At 49.0% G+C, this 7,084-nt stretch overlaps 1 long non-coding RNA gene across 1 annotated transcript in view; it reads right to left on the minus strand.

Moving 5' to 3' along the window:
• LOC104513816 overlaps positions 1-5,711 on the minus strand; it is a 9,117-nt gene extending 3,406 nt beyond the window's left edge. Inside the window, exon 1 of the long non-coding RNA XR_727930.1 lies at positions 5,600-5,711. This is a non-coding gene — a long non-coding RNA (uncharacterized LOC104513816). The remainder of the gene's footprint in view (positions 1-5,599) is intronic.
• Positions 5,712-7,084: the final 1,373 nt, after the last annotated feature.

Consider the following 7,084-nt stretch of genomic DNA (forward strand, 5'->3'; position numbering starts at 1 on the left):
GCTTTCTGGGCTGCCAGTGCACACTGCCGGCTCATGGCCAGCTTTTCACCCACCAGTAGTAGGAAGTTTTGTTCCTTTCAGCCCTTGGGAAGCACTAAGGAGCAGGACTGGCATGCGATTCTCTCCCAGTGTTTTGGAGATCTCGTGCCCTCCTTCCCACAGCTCCCCACCACAGAACCGGCACTGCTGGTACTGACCGGGTCCCCACTGGCACGGCTGCCCGCCTTGCACCCTGCCTGCCACTCTGTGCTCATCATGGGGAGGAGGAAAGGAGAAGGGGAGATTAAAAAAACCCACATCTATTTCTGGAAAGCAAGTCAAACAATGACTCAATCATCTCTACACAGTTCATAAATCCCTAATTAAAGGTTTAGTGCTCCTCCCCGCTGCAGATGTTCCAGAGTCCAGCCACATTTCCAAACCTGCTTCTGCGCGTGCTTCGCCCTGCGCCGCAGCTCTCGCTTTCCTACAACACCCAAACCAGCCCCTGAGCTGCTGTGGATACATGGTCCCATCACAGCTACGATGAACTGCCTGACCCCTGACGTAAACAGACTGGATGCCAGATTGCGGTCTTTACAAGAAATATTCTCCTGTATCTGACTCTCACCACAAATCCCGACTTTATGACAGGAAAAGGATGCATTTTTCCTTTATTTTCACAGCTTAAACTACCTGCACCCTGAAGAAAAAATGGGAGCTGGTAGACATTGTCTTGCTTTGCATATTCCTTGGCCAGACGGATAAGGACTAGCTTGGTATTCGCAACCTCCTCCTGCATCGTTCAACACCAAAATACCAGCCAAGACACTTGCAGCTTCTCCCCACAACCCCCCATTTTCCCCATCATTTGGTCAAATTCAGCCAGAAGCATTCAGGCAAGCCCCCAAAATTCCTGTAAAAAGCTAAGCTCTCCTCGCCAAACACCCCCAAAGGCACAACAGGTCAGCTGCAGGGGTAGGTAGCCTTGAATTCCTGCGTTGCTAATGCAGCCCCAGCCCCATCGGCGCCCACCAAGAAGTGATGGAGGCCCAAATAACGTGACCTGCTAAACAGCAGTTCAAGGGCTGCTCTGTGCTGGGCTATTTAAAGCAACTCCAGCAGTGGCTCAGTTGTGTGTTACTCTCTGGAGAGCTCTTGAGAACTATAATAAATACCCACAACTTGACTCATTCCTTATAAAAGTTCTTCTCTCCTAAAACAGCTTTTCAGACGATTCATCTGCCCCGTATTTTTTGGGTGCTACCAGCTTCCAGCCTGCAATTACCTTCCCTGCTAACCTATCCCAGAGCAAAATCCCTTTCCTTTACAAACTGCTCCCCCCTTTTTTTTTAATTATGTGAAGTATGACAGCTACATAAAATGTTTTGTTGCCTTGGCAACTGCAATCCACTGACTTCACGCTGAGTTATAAGGAAAAGGACAGTCTTGACACTAACCAGCAATAATGAGAACAGCAAAAACCAGGGGCAAAACACTCACCAAGGCATGCAGGAGGGCTGGCTTCTCACCCAGCACCCCAACACAGAGCGCTCGAGAGCCAAGGGGCTGCGATGGCCCAGCCTTGCTCTGGGACAAAGCAGCAGTGGAACCTCGGCAGAAGTACCAGGTCTGGATTTCAAAATTAACTTTCTTTGTATAGAAGAGGTTATGGCTTGGAGAAACCTACAGAAACACAGATGCAGCCCTGTCAAAATCTGTTGTGTTTCCGCTGCCCTGCACACGCCTTTGCCTTGGAAACGGGGTTGAGCCGAGGGCACGGGTACCTTCAGTCCCTCGTACAACAGCCAAGACACAATGCAGGCTAACTTCACAGTGCATTCATTTTCAGCACTAGAAATGAAGATTTCTTCATCGTTGCACTACAGATGATTTGTGTAGTCGGGAACACGAGCTTTATGAACCGCTTTACCTTCCTGGATCCTTTTGCCACCTGCCACTACCACAGGCACCCAACCCATGCAGCCGGCTCGGTACAAACCCCATGTACAAGGTCATCTCTGTTTACATGGCAAATAGCAGAACTACCGTCAGGAGACTCCCCAGACTAATTTTGGGACTGCATCTCTGTGTCCAGCCACATTCAGTAGTGCTCATGGCTGTTACAGACCCCATAGACTATGGGGGGATAACTGATTCAGGACAGAAGATATGGACAACTCCCATACAGAGGACAAGGAAGCTGCAAAACCAGCTTTAAACAAGGAGAGTAAAATCTGGTTACATACTAATTACAGGGTGGGAAGAGCTTTTGTTATGCACAAACCCAAGCTGCCAATCTATTGTCTCCTGTGCTTCGGCACTTTCCTATAGGCGCTGGAGAGATCTGTGCTGCGCTTGGATGCTTAGCCTCACAGAAAATTGTGTAAGAATGAACAATGGATGGAGGAAATAGAATAATCAGAGCAATTTCCCATAGAAATTGGTCAGACGCATGTCTCTAATTGCCATTTCATTATTACATTTGTAACAGCCTTTCTTTTGAACTTATTACTTTGTTTCCTCTTGTACTGAATGCCCATGAAAAATCTCTTGGGACCAGATTTAAGTCATTATGAATAAATGATAAGAAACTAAATTTAGAAAGACTGGTAAGAATATTAATTTGCAAAAGAGGAAGGACCTTACCAAAAAAAAAAGTGGGAGTCCTGCAGACCCCTTTGCCACTGGTGTTCCCTGCACAGGCTGGCTTGATCCTCACCAAGATGAAAGAGAAATGGGCCTTCCTATCAATAACTCACGTGCTTTCAGAGCTCCAGAAAGCTCTGGGAATGACTGCAAGTGCCACCAAGCCTCAACACTAAAATACTGCAATCCTGTTTGGCTTGCTGGTGTACCAGGGAGACAGGCTGGGAGACCGGGAGCATCCACATACCAAACTCAGCCCTCCCCGCACCGTGTGCTGCTTCCTTCCCGACCGCCCCGTGTGCTCAGGGCAGTATTTGTCTGTACCCTGGTGCTTTGTCACCACCCCCCTGGCTTCCCAATATTTCTGCCCTGGAAGAGACACCTCCTGCCATGCACGCACAGTCGTGGCGTTGAGGGTCTTCCCCCCGATGGGCAACAATAAAGAAATGTGAATTATTGTCTCAACTCCTACCCAGATATTCCCTTCAATCCTGCGTGGTTTAATCCCACAAATCCCAAGCTCTGCAGTGAACACACTCCATTAGGCTCCTACTCCAGCTACAGGAAAAGAGATGAAGCAGAACGATCCTTGGTGCAATTTTTGTCAGAGTAAATCAGAAGAAAACATTTGGGAAAGCAGCAGATGCAGAAGGAATTATCTTTCTGCAGAAAGTAAGTGCGGAGATGACATTCTGCTAATTGCAGATGATTGAAAACCAACAGCAGAAGGTGTGGGTATGAAACAGGGGATGTGAGGCACCCTCCCGACACTGAGAAGAAGTAGCGCATCTCTTCTGCACATCCTATTTCCCATCCATGAGGCTGCTCTGATTTGAAATGAACTCCTTTATCCTTTGCAATAATTCCAGCAGCAGCAACAGCAATAATAATACAAACTCAGAAGGACTGGCAGGGGAAGGATAAATTACAGCTCTGTGCCCGGGCAGCACATCCCAGCTGCTCTTATTTCAGGTTTCTGAGGGGAAGAGCTGTCAGCTCTGTTTTCCAGCAGCAGGAGTCTGTTGCACTGGGCACAGACACCGACCCCAGTGCCAGCACTGTCCTGCACGCCGGTGGAGCAAGGATGCTCCATCAGCGAGATGTAAGAAGAGAGAAATGGAGATGAAGGCAGTAAAGGACTTGCTGAAGGTCCCAGACATCGCGTGGCACAGCCCGAACCACGTCTCGCTTGCCTGACCCCAGCCCTCTTCTCCACAAACCATCTAGCCTGGGGGGAGTGCTGGACCCCTACAGCCACTCAACAACTGCCTCTCCTTCCAGCTCACCCATCCTTTGCGAAGAGGGGGAGCGCGACCACCACCTCATTAGAAAGTCTGATGCCATCAGTTCCTTCCACTAATTGAGACCCTGACTGTGACTACACGCTCAGGCCCGGGAAGGGTAGCATTTGGAAGACATTCAAATGCTCTGTGAATAAATAGGATAGAGCTAACGTGAATAATACCAGGCATCTTTGAAGGTCTAACATCAGCCGGGGAAGGTCTGCATTTATCCTTTGGTAGCTTAAGCAAAATTAGTCATTAGGACTTATTGCTGGTTCTGATCATCCTGCCTCATCTTTCAGGCTGCCCGTAAAGCTACCTGAAGTATTTCAGTAACTAATGACACCTTTTATATCCCTCTTCTAATCTGGGCAGTCCTGAGTGCTTCAGCCTGAAACGGTTCCCAAAGCTCACATGTAAGTGTATTAAGAGAGATTAGTTCATTAATCTACTCTCTGGTACCATGTATCTTTATCACTTCATTTTAATAATTTGTACTAATTGACAGAACAGACTCCCTCCAAGTCTCAAAGTTGGGTAATACATAATTGCTCTAAATCACAGCATAAACATTTTCACTTGGAAACACCTAATCCCATTACACTCCCAATGTCTCTTCTGAGGTTTAACACATGAAAGAAGCTGCAAACTGTATGATTATGCACAAATGCTTGTGGCCTCAGGACCAGGCATCGTTAACATCTTGAGTCACTGCTGCCTACTTCTTCTTCATCCATCCCAAAGCAGCAAGCACTGCTTGGTTCGAGGAGAGGATGGGCGGATATTTGGGTTACCCAACATCCTCTAATATGTTTCAGTGGGGAGGGAGAGCAAAACTATAACCAGGCTGAGGCCACAGAGAAGAGATGTGCAAAGCTGTAGGGTATCTGTGCTGTGAACACCCGTGGAGCTGTTGTGAGAGGGAAGGAGTGCCCCTGCTCAAAAGCCGATACCCTAGGAAGGGCAAGCTGAGGATGAGGGGTGTCCCAGAGGACGTGCAGAATGGCAGCCTTGTGTGGGTGTTTCCTGAGAAGGGGGTGAGAGGAGGGGTCTGCAGGGGAGAAGGAAGGTGTTCAGGAAAGCAGGACATCCCCTTAACACACTTCAACTCTCTGGTGATGCCTGCAGGCTCCCGACCTCCCTGCCCCAGCCTGCAGGACTATCCCAGAGTCCACAGGCAAAACACAGGAAACCAGGGTGTGAAACGCTGGCAGAGGTTGCCCTGAGAGATGAGAGATGCCCCATCCCTGGAAACATTCAGGGTCAGGTTGGATGAGGCTCTGAGCAACCTGATCCAGCTGATGTCCCTGCCCATGGCAGGGGGTTGGACTAGATGACCTTTAAAGGTCCCTTCAACCCAAACCAGCTCATGATTCTACGAAACCAGGCCAAACCTCCAGCAGCGAAATGCAGTCGGCTGCGTGGGAAGCGCAGTGAGCTGACAGCAGGATCTCCCTGGGGCTTGAAATGAAGAACAAACAGCCCCCTCCGCACTGGTGAGACTGCGGGAAGCCCCTCGGGGCTCAGCCCTGCGTTTCTCAAACTGGAGGTGCCTCCGGTATCGGTGTCTGCAGAACACCCAGAGCTCCCCAGATGACAGGGTTATCTGACTGTAAAGCATTATATACGCGCTCATCCAGGCACGCAGATGGACCGGAGGCTACGGGGAAGAGCACGAAGATACCCACTTGGTCTGATGCTTGGAGCCCTTCAGGTGCGCGTGGTATTGCTCTATCGAGTTCAGGGTGACGTTGCAGATGTTGCACGTGTAGCTGCGCTTCAGCCCTGCGAAACAAAACCAGAGTCGTTAACGGTGCGCTGCCCTCAGCACCGGCTGGCCGCTTCGGTGAGGGCAAGCTCGGGGCTGCACCAAGAGGAAAACCACCTTTGGGCCAAGGCAACAGACTATTTGAGTCAAAACAGCAGCTGGAAGGTACAAATGAGTGGAAACGACTGAAGAAAGGCACAGGGAAATCAAAAAAACCCAACAAAACCATTAATCCTCGCCCCCAGCAAACTTCTAATTAACTCGAAGGTACTCAGATCTCAGATTTCATTTCCAGTTTCCCAGACATTTCTCTTTACAGCAACCCATCTATTTACTTTTCCAGGCCAGGGTACACAAGCATTAGCGATGATTAAAGAAATATTTTTAAAAGGCTCAGACTGAGCAGAACCAAGCAGGGTTCAAAGGCAAATCCCTCCTGGAGACCGCGGTCCCGGCAGCTCGTCAGCGCGGGCATCCCTCTCCTCTGGCTTCATAAAGCATCGCTGCGCTGACTAATGAGCACACCAGACCCCGGTTATTCCTCTGGCTTTTTGGTAGCGAGCACAACACAGGGCAATTCCTCATTAGTGTATTTAGGAGCCAGATCACTTAGAAACCCTTTTTTCCCCCCCAAGGGATCCACTCTGATTTATCCAACGAAGCGAACGGTGGTGTCTGCCGAACGCAGCCGCTGATGCCCGAGAGCCAGCGACTCGTCTGAAGGTCAGAGCCGGAAGCCCGGTGCAGGGACCAGGTGTCCACCCGAAGGCTGGAAGCCAGGAGCTCATCTGCCTGCAGCACTGCCGACAAGAGCATGATAATGAGGGAAGAGCCACCTCTCTCTGCACGCAACCCAGAAACGTCTCCAAACTGCGTTCACCTACTTGTGGCGTAAGGTAAAAAAAGCCGGAGACAAGAGGCGATTTATGGATATAATAAAAACTGCTCATTTAAAAATCGTACTGGCTTTTACATTGCTACCAAAGTTCAGTCTTTTACTGGAGATTGATACTCGGGCTGGGACAGTTATTACAGCTTTTCTCCCGATGCCATCCTTCCCACTCCCTGTTATTTCAGACCTTCCAATACAGCGAATTGTCCTGGGTAAATCTCATGGAGAGAGGAAGAAGGTCAGGATTAAGGAAGAAGTCCAGAGTTATGGGTGCAGTCTCTGTATAGTGCAGCCTGAGAAAAACACCTGCCTGAGGTGCCCAGAGAGACACAAAAAATGCTATTCTCAACACTATTTATTGTACTAAAAAGGAAAATTATTTATTCCTCATTTAGCAGTTTGCATCTCAGAATTATCATTTATTGACTTAAGGCTGAGAGTATTTTCAGTTCTCAGCAGGACAAAGAAATCCAGCCTCTGTCGCCTCTGAAAAGCTAAAAATCTAAAAATAGG

Source organism: Eurypyga helias, unplaced genomic scaffold, assembly GCF_000690775.1.
Source record: "Eurypyga helias isolate BGI_N326 unplaced genomic scaffold, ASM69077v1 scaffold41878, whole genome shotgun sequence".
Classification (NCBI taxonomy): Eukaryota; Metazoa; Chordata; class Aves; order Eurypygiformes; family Eurypygidae; genus Eurypyga; species Eurypyga helias.